The sequence below is a fragment of the Hyla sarda genome, unplaced genomic scaffold, assembly GCF_029499605.1.
Source record: "Hyla sarda isolate aHylSar1 unplaced genomic scaffold, aHylSar1.hap1 scaffold_543, whole genome shotgun sequence".
Lineage (NCBI taxonomy): Eukaryota > Metazoa > Chordata > Amphibia > Anura > Hylidae > Hyla > Hyla sarda.
Window position 1 is genome coordinate 214,921 of NW_026610554.1, and position 14,144 is coordinate 229,064.

Consider the following 14,144-nt stretch of genomic DNA (forward strand, 5'->3'; position numbering starts at 1 on the left):
GCGGTGATGGTTCTGCTCAGGCAGAGCAGTGCTGATGCTCCTCATAAAGCTGTCGCTGCTGTGAAGGTTCTAGGTGACATCACAAATCCCTATGGTTACATACACAACAAAGCTGGGTTGTTGTTGTTTACACTCTGCAAGGCCTGTGGAAGTGAGTGACATCATAGCACTGTAGTTCTGAGGGTTCTAGATGGATGCAACAATCTCCTGTTGCTTCTATGAAGGCCATAATAGACGACATCACCAAACAGCTCCATAGTCACATACACAGCAAAGGAGAGATGTTGTTTACACCTAGTGATGTCAGTGGTATTGAGTGACATCACAGCACAGTGCTAAGGCTCCTGGGCCTGGACACAGCAGCGGCTGCAATATCTCAACGGAGAATACGTTTATATATATGTGTGTGTGTGCGCGTATATATATATATATATATATATATATATATATATATATATTTCTCCGCCGAAATCACTTTTAAACCCATTTCCACCTTTTTTTCCCTTCTCTTCCTCTTACTTTTTTTTCACGTTTTTTTACGTTTTTCTCCTTTTCGCCTCTTTTCTGGGCGTATTATTCTTCTTTTTCTTCTTTTTTTTCGTCTAATGCATACCCCATCAGTGCAGCAATGCTTATTCAATACCGCCAGCAGATGGAGACACTGGGGGATAATTTTCTAAGGATTTATACTGATTTTTCCTGTCTGAATTTGTCGCACAGAAAGTTGCAGGCCAAATATGTGTGACATTTCTGCGACTTTAGCTTCTAGAGCATTTTTACAACATTATACATAGGTGCTGAATACATAAAAAGCGACTGTTCAGCGACAGACAAGTCGCATCGGCTGAAAGTAGGCCAGAATGTCAGTCCATGTTGGAGCAGGTTTAGATACAGTCTAAAGCATAGATCTCAAAGTCTGTGCACAGAATTTAGCAAGGGCCTCGCACCTTCTGATGCATCAGGTAGGTGCACAATAGCATAGCCTAACCCTCTGTACTTTGGTCTATATTGATGCGGGACATAGACAGCCAGCTGATGACCAATCCATTAGTGCAATGGATGGCTGGAAGCATTTGTCTTTGCCTTTGCAATACCACAGAAGCAATGCATGGTCAATGTACAGCAATGACACACCTGTGTGAACAGCCAGGAGACCCCCCCCCCCCCATGTTATGTTACATAGTTACATAGTTAGTACGGTCGAAAAAAGACATATGTCCATCAAGTTCAACCAGGGAATTAAGGGGTAGGGGTGTGGCGCGATATTGGGGAAGGGATGAGATTTTATATTTCTTCATAAGCATTAATCTTATTTTGTCAATTAGGAACATTCAGCACCCACCCGCTATCAAGGCAGCTGCCTATCATGTCATGCCCTACCTGCACAGGTGTGCTGGCTACTCAAATGATCCAATTAAGGAGGCCATTTAGTCAGCAGCAGCAGAAGTCCTGTGCCTGGACGCTCCAACAGCGGCCAGACACAAGCAGAAGCAGAAGCAGCAGCAGCACCACCTTTTGTTTTTTGGCTGCAGCAGCAGCAGCAGCAAGGCCCACAGGGCTGGCTAGCTGGCTAGCCAGCAAGCAGGTAGCAATGAAAGTAGGAATCTTTCTTTTTAACCCTGTAAGGGGGTGGTGCACTGTACCCGAAGATACTGCCATATCGGGTCAATGCATAGGGCGACGGAAGCAAGCTTCGAAATCGGCCCCCGTTCTCAAAAATCCATTTAATATATGGTCCCCAGATAGGGGACGTATCAGATATTAAACTGATAAGAACAGATACTACACTTGATCTTAGCCAAAAGGCCGAGAAGCGATAACCGTGAAAGGGGCGGGCCCAACAAGGTCCCCTTCATGGGCACTATCACTGCTTGCTGTCAGGGAGGCTGCCAGACAATTTTCCATGCACACTCTGGGCTGGGGGGCAGTCAACCACCAGTACACACAGCAGAACCTAAACCCATACCATTATTGCTAAGCAGCAAGACAGGGGCCCATTGCACTCCCACGGGGCCTTTTTAAATGCAATCCATAACCCGGATTTGCCAGGAACCCTTCTTACTCCTCCTACTTGCATGTGACACTGGGCTTAGGATCTGCATAGGAAACACACACACAAGCACACACCTACCTTTGTTGCCTGCAGATGCCTCCTTGGCTGTCCCCAAACGGTATCAAACCAACACCCACGGGAAGCTGTAAGCATAGAGGACATGCCTGCACCCCATTGGACTTACCTGTGTGGGTTAAACCCGGGTTATTTGACAACCTATGGCGGTGATGGTTCTGCTCAGGCAGAGCAGTGCTGATGCTCCTCATAAAGCTGTCGCTGCTGTGAAGGTTCTAGGTGACATCACAAATCCCTATGGTTACATACACAACAAAGCTGGGTTGTTGTTGTTTACACTCTGCAAGGCCTGTGGAAGTGAGTGACATCATAGCACTGTAGTTCTGAGGGTTCTAGATGGATGCAACAATCTCCTGTTGCTTCTATGAAGGCCATAATAGACGACATCACCAAACAGCTCCATAGTCACATACACAGCAAAGGAGAGATGTTGTTTACACCTAGTGATGTCAGTGGTATTGAGTGACATCACAGCACAGTGCTAAGGCTCCTGGGCCTGGACACAGCAGCGGCTGCAATATCTCAACGGAGAATACGTTTATATATATGTGTGTGTGTGCGCGTATATATATATATATATATATATATATATATATATATATATATATATATTTCTCCGCCGAAATCACTTTTAAACCCATTTCCACCTTTTTTTCCCTTCTCTTCCTCTTACTTTTTTTTCACGTTTTTTTACGTTTTTCTCCTTTTCGCCTCTTTTCTGGGCGTATTATTCTTCTTTTTCTTCTTTTTTTTCGTCTAATGCATACCCCATCAGTGCAGCAATGCTTATTCAATACCGCCAGCAGATGGAGACACTGGGGGATAATTTTCTAAGGATTTATACTGATTTTTCCTGTCTGAATTTGTCGCACAGAAAGTTGCAGGCCAAATATGTGTGACATTTCTGCGACTTTAGCTTCTAGAGCATTTTTACAACATTATACATAGGTGCTGAATACATAAAAAGCGACTGTTCAGCGACAGACAAGTCGCATCGGCTGAAAGTAGGCCAGAATGTCAGTCCATGTTGGAGCAGGTTTAGATACAGTCTAAAGCATAGATCTCAAAGTCTGTGCACAGAATTTAGCAAGGGCCTCGCACCTTCTGATGCATCAGGTAGGTGCACAATAGCATAGCCTAACCCTCTGTACTTTGGTCTATATTGATGCGGGACATAGACAGCCAGCTGATGACCAATCCATTAGTGCAATGGATGGCTGGAAGCATTTGTCTTTGCCTTTGCAATACCACAGAAGCAATGCATGGTCAATGTACAGCAATGACACACCTGTGTGAACAGCCAGGAGACCCCCCCCCCCCCATGTTATGTTACATAGTTACATAGTTAGTACGGTCGAAAAAAGACATATGTCCATCAAGTTCAACCAGGGAATTAAGGGGTAGGGGTGTGGCGCGATATTGGGGAAGGGATGAGATTTTATATTTCTTCATAAGCATTAATCTTATTTTGTCAATTAGGAACATTCAGCACCCACCCGCTATCAAGGCAGCTGCCTATCATGTCATGCCCTACCTGCACAGGTGTGCTGGCTACTCAAATGATCCAATTAAGGAGGCCATTTAGTCAGCAGCAGCAGAAGTCCTGTGCCTGGACGCTCCAACAGCGGCCAGACACAAGCAGAAGCAGAAGCAGCAGCAGCACCACCTTTTGTTTTTTGGCTGCAGCAGCAGCAGCAGCAAGGCCCACAGGGCTGGCTAGCTGGCTAGCCAGCAAGCAGGTAGCAATGAAAGTAGGAATCTTTCTTTTTAACCCTGTAAGGGGGTGGTGCACTGTACCCGAAGATACTGCCATATCGGGTCAATGCATAGGGCGACGGAAGCAAGCTTCGAAATCGGCCCCCGTTCTCAAAAATCCATTTAATATATGGTCCCCAGATAGGGGACGTATCAGATATTAAACTGATAAGAACAGATACTACACTTGATCTTAGCCAAAAGGCCGAGAAGCGATAACCGTGAAAGGGGCGGGCCCAACAAGGTCCCCTTCATGGGCACTATCACTGCTTGCTGTCAGGGAGGCTGCCAGACAATTTTCCATGCACACTCTGGGCTGGGGGGCAGTCAACCACCAGTACACACAGCAGAACCTAAACCCATACCATTATTGCTAAGCAGCAAGACAGGGGCCCATTGCACTCCCACGGGGCCTTTTTAAATGCAATCCATAACCCGGATTTGCCAGGAACCCTTCTTACTCCTCCTACTTGCATGTGACACTGGGCTTAGGATCTGCATAGGAAACACACACACAAGCACACACCTACCTTTGTTGCCTGCAGATGCCTCCTTGGCTGTCCCCAAACGGTATCAAACCAACACCCACGGGAAGCTGTAAGCATAGAGGACATGCCTGCACCCCATTGGACTTACCTGTGTGGGTTAAACCCGGGTTATTTGACAACCTATGGCGGTGATGGTTCTGCTCAGGCAGAGCAGTGCTGATGCTCCTCATAAAGCTGTCGCTGCTGTGAAGGTTCTAGGTGACATCACAAATCCCTATGGTTACATACACAACAAAGCTGGGTTGTTGTTGTTTACACTCTGCAAGGCCTGTGGAAGTGAGTGACATCATAGCACTGTAGTTCTGAGGGTTCTAGATGGATGCAACAATCTCCTGTTGCTTCTATGAAGGCCATAATAGACGACATCACCAAACAGCTCCATAGTCACATACACAGCAAAGGAGAGATGTTGTTTACACCTAGTGATGTCAGTGGTATTGAGTGACATCACAGCACAGTGCTAAGGCTCCTGGGCCTGGACACAGCAGCGGCTGCAATATCTCAACGGAGAATACGTTTATATATATGTGTGTGTGTGCGCGTATATATATATATATATATATATATATATATATATATATATATATATTTCTCCGCCGAAATCACTTTTAAACCCATTTCCACCTTTTTTTCCCTTCTCTTCCTCTTACTTTTTTTTCACGTTTTTTTACGTTTTTCTCCTTTTCGCCTCTTTTCTGGGCGTATTATTCTTCTTTTTCTTCTTTTTTTTCGTCTAATGCATACCCCATCAGTGCAGCAATGCTTATTCAATACCGCCAGCAGATGGAGACACTGGGGGATAATTTTCTAAGGATTTATACTGATTTTTCCTGTCTGAATTTGTCGCACAGAAAGTTGCAGGCCAAATATGTGTGACATTTCTGCGACTTTAGCTTCTAGAGCATTTTTACAACATTATACATAGGTGCTGAATACATAAAAAGCGACTGTTCAGCGACAGACAAGTCGCATCGGCTGAAAGTAGGCCAGAATGTCAGTCCATGTTGGAGCAGGTTTAGATACAGTCTAAAGCATAGATCTCAAAGTCTGTGCACAGAATTTAGCAAGGGCCTCGCACCTTCTGATGCATCAGGTAGGTGCACAATAGCATAGCCTAACCCTCTGTACTTTGGTCTATATTGATGCGGGACATAGACAGCCAGCTGATGACCAATCCATTAGTGCAATGGATGGCTGGAAGCATTTGTCTTTGCCTTTGCAATACCACAGAAGCAATGCATGGTCAATGTACAGCAATGACACACCTGTGTGAACAGCCAGGAGACCCCCCCCCCCCCATGTTATGTTACATAGTTACATAGTTAGTACGGTCGAAAAAAGACATATGTCCATCAAGTTCAACCAGGGAATTAAGGGGTAGGGGTGTGGCGCGATATTGGGGAAGGGATGAGATTTTATATTTCTTCATAAGCATTAATCTTATTTTGTCAATTAGGAACATTCAGCACCCACCCGCTATCAAGGCAGCTGCCTATCATGTCATGCCCTACCTGCACAGGTGTGCTGGCTACTCAAATGATCCAATTAAGGAGGCCATTTAGTCAGCAGCAGCAGAAGTCCTGTGCCTGGACGCTCCAACAGCGGCCAGACACAAGCAGAAGCAGAAGCAGCAGCAGCACCACCTTTTGTTTTTTGGCTGCAGCAGCAGCAGCAGCAAGGCCCACAGGGCTGGCTAGCTGGCTAGCCAGCAAGCAGGTAGCAATGAAAGTAGGAATCTTTCTTTTTAACCCTGTAAGGGGGTGGTGCACTGTACCCGAAGATACTGCCATATCGGGTCAATGCATAGGGCGACGGAAGCAAGCTTCGAAATCGGCCCCCGTTCTCAAAAATCCATTTAATATATGGTCCCCAGATAGGGGACGTATCAGATATTAAACTGATAAGAACAGATACTACACTTGATCTTAGCCAAAAGGCCGAGAAGCGATAACCGTGAAAGGGGCGGGCCCAACAAGGTCCCCTTCATGGGCACTATCACTGCTTGCTGTCAGGGAGGCTGCCAGACAATTTTCCATGCACACTCTGGGCTGGGGGGCAGTCAACCACCAGTACACACAGCAGAACCTAAACCCATACCATTATTGCTAAGCAGCAAGACAGGGGCCCATTGCACTCCCACGGGGCCTTTTTAAATGCAATCCATAACCCGGATTTGCCAGGAACCCTTCTTACTCCTCCTACTTGCATGTGACACTGGGCTTAGGATCTGCATAGGAAACACACACACAAGCACACACCTACCTTTGTTGCCTGCAGATGCCTCCTTGGCTGTCCCCAAACGGTATCAAACCAACACCCACGGGAAGCTGTAAGCATAGAGGACATGCCTGCACCCCATTGGACTTACCTGTGTGGGTTAAACCCGGGTTATTTGACAACCTATGGCGGTGATGGTTCTGCTCAGGCAGAGCAGTGCTGATGCTCCTCATAAAGCTGTCGCTGCTGTGAAGGTTCTAGGTGACATCACAAATCCCTATGGTTACATACACAACAAAGCTGGGTTGTTGTTGTTTACACTCTGCAAGGCCTGTGGAAGTGAGTGACATCATAGCACTGTAGTTCTGAGGGTTCTAGATGGATGCAACAATCTCCTGTTGCTTCTATGAAGGCCATAATAGACGACATCACCAAACAGCTCCATAGTCACATACACAGCAAAGGAGAGATGTTGTTTACACCTAGTGATGTCAGTGGTATTGAGTGACATCACAGCACAGTGCTAAGGCTCCTGGGCCTGGACACAGCAGCGGCTGCAATATCTCAACGGAGAATACGTTTATATATATGTGTGTGTGTGCGCGTATATATATATATATATATATATATATATATATATATATATATTTCTCCGCCGAAATCACTTTTAAACCCATTTCCACCTTTTTTTCCCTTCTCTTCCTCTTACTTTTTTTTCACGTTTTTTTACGTTTTTCTCCTTTTCGCCTCTTTTCTGGGCGTATTATTCTTCTTTTTCTTCTTTTTTTTCGTCTAATGCATACCCCATCAGTGCAGCAATGCTTATTCAATACTGCCAGCAGATGGAGACACTGGGGGATAATTTTCTAAGGATTTATACTGATTTTTCCTGTCTGAATTTGTCGCACAGAAAGTTGCAGGCCAAATATGTGTGACATTTCTGCGACTTTAGCTTCTAGAGCATTTTTACAACATTATACATAGGTGCTGAATACATAAAAAGCGACTGTTCAGCGACAGACAAGTCGCATCGGCTGAAAGTAGGCCAGAATGTCAGTCCATGTTGGAGCAGGTTTAGATACAGTCTAAAGCATAGATCTCAAAGTCTGTGCACAGAATTTAGCAAGGGCCTCGCACCTTCTGATGCATCAGGTAGGTGCACAATAGCATAGCCTAACCCTCTGTACTTTGGTCTATATTGATGCGGGACATAGACAGCCAGCTGATGACCAATCCATTAGTGCAATGGATGGCTGGAAGCATTTGTCTTTGCCTTTGCAATACCACAGAAGCAATGCATGGTCAATGTACAGCAATGACACACCTGTGTGAACAGCCAGGAGACCCCCCCCCCCCATGTTATGTTACATAGTTACATAGTTAGTACGGTCGAAAAAAGACATATGTCCATCAAGTTCAACCAGGGAATTAAGGGGTAGGGGTGTGGCGCGATATTGGGGAAGGGATGAGATTTTATATTTCTTCATAAGCATTAATCTTATTTTGTCAATTAGGAACATTCAGCACCCACCCGCTATCAAGGCAGCTGCCTATCATGTCATGCCCTACCTGCACAGGTGTGCTGGCTACTCAAATGATCCAATTAAGGAGGCCATTTAGTCAGCAGCAGCAGAAGTCCTGTGCCTGGACGCTCCAACAGCGGCCAGACACAAGCAGAAGCAGAAGCAGCAGCAGCACCACCTTTTGTTTTTTGGCTGCAGCAGCAGCAGCAGCAAGGCCCACAGGGCTGGCTAGCTGGCTAGCCAGCAAGCAGGTAGCAATGAAAGTAGGAATCTTTCTTTTTAACCCTGTAAGGGGGTGGTGCACTGTACCCGAAGATACTGCCATATCGGGTCAATGCATAGGGCGACGGAAGCAAGCTTCGAAATCGGCCCCCGTTCTCAAAAATCCATTTAATATATGGTCCCCAGATAGGGGACGTATCAGATATTAAACTGATAAGAACAGATACTACACTTGATCTTAGCCAAAAGGCCGAGAAGCGATAACCGTGAAAGGGGCGGGCCCAACAAGGTCCCCTTCATGGGCACTATCACTGCTTGCTGTCAGGGAGGCTGCCAGACAATTTTCCATGCACACTCTGGGCTGGGGGGCAGTCAACCACCAGTACACACAGCAGAACCTAAACCCATACCATTATTGCTAAGCAGCAAGACAGGGGCCCATTGCACTCCCACGGGGCCTTTTTAAATGCAATCCATAACCCGGATTTGCCAGGAACCCTTCTTACTCCTCCTACTTGCATGTGACACTGGGCTTAGGATCTGCATAGGAAACACACACACAAGCACACACCTACCTTTGTTGCCTGCAGATGCCTCCTTGGCTGTCCCCAAACGGTATCAAACCAACACCCACGGGAAGCTGTAAGCATAGAGGACATGCCTGCACCCCATTGGACTTACCTGTGTGGGTTAAACCCGGGTTATTTGACAACCTATGGCGGTGATGGTTCTGCTCAGGCAGAGCAGTGCTGATGCTCCTCATAAAGCTGTCGCTGCTGTGAAGGTTCTAGGTGACATCACAAATCCCTATGGTTACATACACAACAAAGCTGGGTTGTTGTTGTTTACACTCTGCAAGGCCTGTGGAAGTGAGTGACATCATAGCACTGTAGTTCTGAGGGTTCTAGATGGATGCAACAATCTCCTGTTGCTTCTATGAAGGCCATAATAGACGACATCACCAAACAGCTCCATAGTCACATACACAGCAAAGGAGAGATGTTGTTTACACCTAGTGATGTCAGTGGTATTGAGTGACATCACAGCACAGTGCTAAGGCTCCTGGGCCTGGACACAGCAGCGGCTGCAATATCTCAACGGAGAATACGTTTATATATATGTGTGTGTGTGCGCGTATATATATATATATATATATATATATATATATATATATATTCTCCGCCGAAATCACTTTTAAACCCATTTCCACCTTTTTTTCCCTTCTCTTCCTCTTACTTTTTTTTCACGTTTTTTTACGTTTTTCTCCTTTTCGCCTCTTTTCTGGGCGTATTATTCTTCTTTTTCTTCTTTTTTTTCGTCTAATGCATACCCCATCAGTGCAGCAATGCTTATTCAATACCGCCAGCAGATGGAGACACTGGGGGATAATTTTCTAAGGATTTATACTGATTTTTCCTGTCTGAATTTGTCGCACAGAAAGTTGCAGGCCAAATATGTGTGACATTTCTGCGACTTTAGCTTCTAGAGCATTTTTACAACATTATACATAGGTGCTGAATACATAAAAAGCGACTGTTCAGCGACAGACAAGTCGCATCGGCTGAAAGTAGGCCAGAATGTCAGTCCATGTTGGAGCAGGTTTAGATACAGTCTAAAGCATAGATCTCAAAGTCTGTGCACAGAATTTAGCAAGGGCCTCGCACCTTCTGATGCATCAGGTAGGTGCACAATAGCATAGCCTAACCCTCTGTACTTTGGTCTATATTGATGCGGGACATAGACAGCCAGCTGATGACCAATCCATTAGTGCAATGGATGGCTGGAAGCATTTGTCTTTGCCTTTGCAATACCACAGAAGCAATGCATGGTCAATGTACAGCAATGACACACCTGTGTGAACAGCCAGGAGACCCCCCCCCCCCCATGTTATGTTACATAGTTACATAGTTAGTACGGTCGAAAAAAGACATATGTCCATCAAGTTCAACCAGGGAATTAAGGGGTAGGGGTGTGGCGCGATATTGGGGAAGGGATGAGATTTTATATTTCTTCATAAGCATTAATCTTATTTTGTCAATTAGGAACATTCAGCACCCACCCGCTATCAAGGCAGCTGCCTATCATGTCATGCCCTACCTGCACAGGTGTGCTGGCTACTCAAATGATCCAATTAAGGAGGCCATTTAGTCAGCAGCAGCAGAAGTCCTGTGCCTGGACGCTCCAACAGCGGCCAGACACAAGCAGAAGCAGAAGCAGCAGCAGCACCACCTTTTGTTTTTTGGCTGCAGCAGCAGCAGCAGCAAGGCCCACAGGGCTGGCTAGCTGGCTAGCCAGCAAGCAGGTAGCAATGAAAGTAGGAATCTTTCTTTTTAACCCTGTAAGGGGGTGGTGCACTGTACCCGAAGATACTGCCATATCGGGTCAATGCATAGGGCGACGGAAGCAAGCTTCGAAATCGGCCCCCGTTCTCAAAAATCCATTTAATATATGGTCCCCAGATAGGGGACGTATCAGATATTAAACTGATAAGAACAGATACTACACTTGATCTTAGCCAAAAGGCCGAGAAGCGATAACCGTGAAAGGGGCGGGCCCAACAAGGTCCCCTTCATGGGCACTATCACTGCTTGCTGTCAGGGAGGCTGCCAGACAATTTTCCATGCACACTCTGGGCTGGGGGGCAGTCAACCACCAGTACACACAGCAGAACCTAAACCCATACCATTATTGCTAAGCAGCAAGACAGGGGCCCATTGCACTCCCACGGGGCCTTTTTAAATGCAATCCATAACCCGGATTTGCCAGGAACCCTTCTTACTCCTCCTACTTGCATGTGACACTGGGCTTAGGATCTGCATAGGAAACACACACACAAGCACACACCTACCTTTGTTGCCTGCAGATGCCTCCTTGGCTGTCCCCAAACGGTATCAAACCAACACCCACGGGAAGCTGTAAGCATAGAGGACATGCCTGCACCCCATTGGACTTACCTGTGTGGGTTAAACCCGGGTTATTTGACAACCTATGGCGGTGATGGTTCTGCTCAGGCAGAGCAGTGCTGATGCTCCTCATAAAGCTGTCGCTGCTGTGAAGGTTCTAGGTGACATCACAAATCCCTATGGTTACATACACAACAAAGCTGGGTTGTTGTTGTTTACACTCTGCAAGGCCTGTGGAAGTGAGTGACATCATAGCACTGTAGTTCTGAGGGTTCTAGATGGATGCAACAATCTCCTGTTGCTTCTATGAAGGCCATAATAGACGACATCACCAAACAGCTCCATAGTCACATACACAGCAAAGGAGAGATGTTGTTTACACCTAGTGATGTCAGTGGTATTGAGTGACATCACAGCACAGTGCTAAGGCTCCTGGGCCTGGACACAGCAGCGGCTGCAATATCTCAACGGAGAATACGTTTATATATATGTGTGTGTGTGCGCGTATATATATATATATATATATATATATATATATATATATTTCTCCGCCGAAATCACTTTTAAACCCATTTCCACCTTTTTTTCCCTTCTCTTCCTCTTACTTTTTTTTCAGGTTTTTTTACGTTTTTCTCCTTTTCCCTCTTTTCTGGGCGTATTATTCTTCTTTTTCTTCTTTTTTTTCGTCTAATGCATACCCCATCAGTGCAGCAATGCTTATTCAATACCGCCAGCAGATGGAGACACTGGGGGATAATTTTCTAAGGATTTATACTGATTTTTCCTGTCTGAATTTGTCGCACAGAAAGTTGCAGGCCAAATATGTGTGACATTTCTGCGACTTTAGCTTCTAGAGCATTTTTACAACATTATACATAGGTGCTGAATACATAAAAAGCGACTGTTCAGCGACAGACAAGTCGCATCGGCTGAAAGTAGGCCAGAATGTCAGTCCATGTTGGAGCAGGTTTAGATACAGTCTAAAGCATAGATCTCAAAGTCTGTGCACAGAATTTAGCAAGGGCCTCGCACCTTCTGATGCATCAGGTAGGTGCACAATAGCATAGCCTAACCCTCTGTACTTTGGTCTATATTGATGCGGGACATAGACAGCCAGCTGATGACCAATCCATTAGTGCAATGGATGGCTGGAAGCATTTGTCTTTGCCTTTGCAATACCACAGAAGCAATGCATGGTCAATGTACAGCAATGACACACCTGTGTGAACAGCCAGGAGACCCCCCCCCCCCATGTTATGTTACATAGTTACATAGTTAGTACGGTCGAAAAAAGACATATGTCCATCAAGTTCAACCAGGGAATTAAGGGGTAGGGGTGTGGCGCGATATTGGGGAAGGGATGAGATTTTATATTTCTTCATAAGCATTAATCTTATTTTGTCAATTAGGAACATTCAGCACCCACCCGCTATCAAGGCAGCTGCCTATCATGTCATGCCCTACCTGCACAGGTGTGCTGGCTACTCAAATGATCCAATTAAGGAGGCCATTTAGTCAGCAGCAGCAGAAGTCCTGTGCCTGGACGCTCCAACAGCGGCCAGACACAAGCAGAAGCAGAAGCAGCAGCAGCACCACCTTTTGTTTTTTGGCTGCAGCAGCAGCAGCAGCAAGGCCCACAGGGCTGGCTAGCTGGCTAGCCAGCAAGCAGGTAGCAATGAAAGTAGGAATCTTTCTTTTTAACCCTGTAAGGGGGTGGTGCACTGTACCCGAAGATACTGCCATATCGGGTCAATGCATAGGGCGACGGAAGCAAGCTTCGAAATCGGCCCCCGTTCTCAAAAATCCATTTAATATATGGTCCCCAGATAGGGGACGTATCAGATATTAAACTGATAAGAACAGATACTACACTTGATCTTAGCCAAAAGGCCGAGAAGCGATAACCGTGAAAGGGGCGGGCCCAACAAGGTCCCCTTCATGGGCACTATCACTGCTTGCTGTCAGGGAGGCTGCCAGACAATTTTCCATGCACACTCTGGGCTGGGGGGCAGTCAACCACCAGTACACACAGCAGAACCTAAACCCATACCATTATTGCTAAGCAGCAAGACAGGGGCCCATTGCACTCCCACGGGGCCTTTTTAAATGCAATCCATAACCCGGATTTGCCAGGAACCCTTCTTACTCCTCCTACTTGCATGTGACACTGGGCTTAGGATCTGCATAGGAAACACACACACAAGCACACACCTACCTTTGTTGCCTGCAGATGCCTCCTTGGCTGTCCCCAAACGGTATCAAACCAACACCCACGGGAAGCTGTAAGCATAGAGGACATGCCTGCACCCCATTGGACTTACCTGTGTGGGTTAAACCCGGGTTATTTGACAACCTATGGCGGTGATGGTTCTGCTCAGGCAGAGCAGTGCTGATGCTCCTCATAAAGCTGTCGCTGCTGTGAAGGTTCTAGGTGACATCACAAATCCCTATGGTTACATACACAACAAAGCTGGGTTGTTGTTGTTTACACTCTGCAAGGCCTGTGGAAGTGAGTGACATCATAGCACTGTAGTTCTGAGGGTTCTAGATGGATGCAACAATCTCCTGTTGCTTCTATGAAGGCCATAATAGACGACATCACCAAACAGCTCCATAGTCACATACACAGCAAAGGAGAGATGTTGTTTACACCTAGTGATGTCAGTGGTATTGAGTGACATCACAGCACAGTGCTAAGGCTCCTGGGCCTGGACACAGCAGCGGCTGCAATATCTCAACGGAGAATACGTTTATATATATGTGTGTGTGTGCGCGTATATATATATATATATATATATATATATATATATATATATATATATTCTCCGCCGAAATCACTTTTAAACCC

The 14,144-nt window shown here is 46.0% G+C and overlaps 6 non-coding genes across 6 annotated transcripts; all 6 read right to left on the reverse strand.

The window, feature by feature from the left end:
* Window positions 1–1,627: 1,627 nt before the first annotated feature.
* LOC130339377 (U2 spliceosomal RNA) lies at window positions 1,628–1,818 on the reverse strand. The gene has a single exon (XR_008879760.1). It is a non-coding gene; the product is annotated as a U2 spliceosomal RNA (small nuclear RNA).
* A 2,091-nt stretch (window positions 1,819–3,909) lies between these two features.
* Window positions 3,910–4,100, reverse strand: LOC130339378 (U2 spliceosomal RNA). Its single transcript, XR_008879761.1, has one exon. It is a non-coding gene; the product is annotated as a U2 spliceosomal RNA (small nuclear RNA).
* A 2,089-nt stretch (window positions 4,101–6,189) lies between these two features.
* LOC130339379 (U2 spliceosomal RNA) lies at window positions 6,190–6,380 on the reverse strand. The gene has a single exon (XR_008879762.1). It is a non-coding gene; the product is annotated as a U2 spliceosomal RNA (small nuclear RNA).
* Window positions 6,381–8,464: 2,084 nt separating this feature from the next.
* On the reverse strand, window positions 8,465–8,655 carry LOC130339381 (U2 spliceosomal RNA). The gene has a single exon (XR_008879764.1). It is a non-coding gene; the product is annotated as a U2 spliceosomal RNA (small nuclear RNA).
* A 2,082-nt stretch (window positions 8,656–10,737) lies between these two features.
* LOC130339382 (U2 spliceosomal RNA) lies at window positions 10,738–10,928 on the reverse strand. Its single transcript, XR_008879765.1, has one exon. It is a non-coding gene; the product is annotated as a U2 spliceosomal RNA (small nuclear RNA).
* A 2,079-nt stretch (window positions 10,929–13,007) lies between these two features.
* LOC130339383 (U2 spliceosomal RNA) lies at window positions 13,008–13,198 on the reverse strand. Its single transcript, XR_008879766.1, has one exon. It is a non-coding gene; the product is annotated as a U2 spliceosomal RNA (small nuclear RNA).
* Window positions 13,199–14,144: the final 946 nt, after the last annotated feature.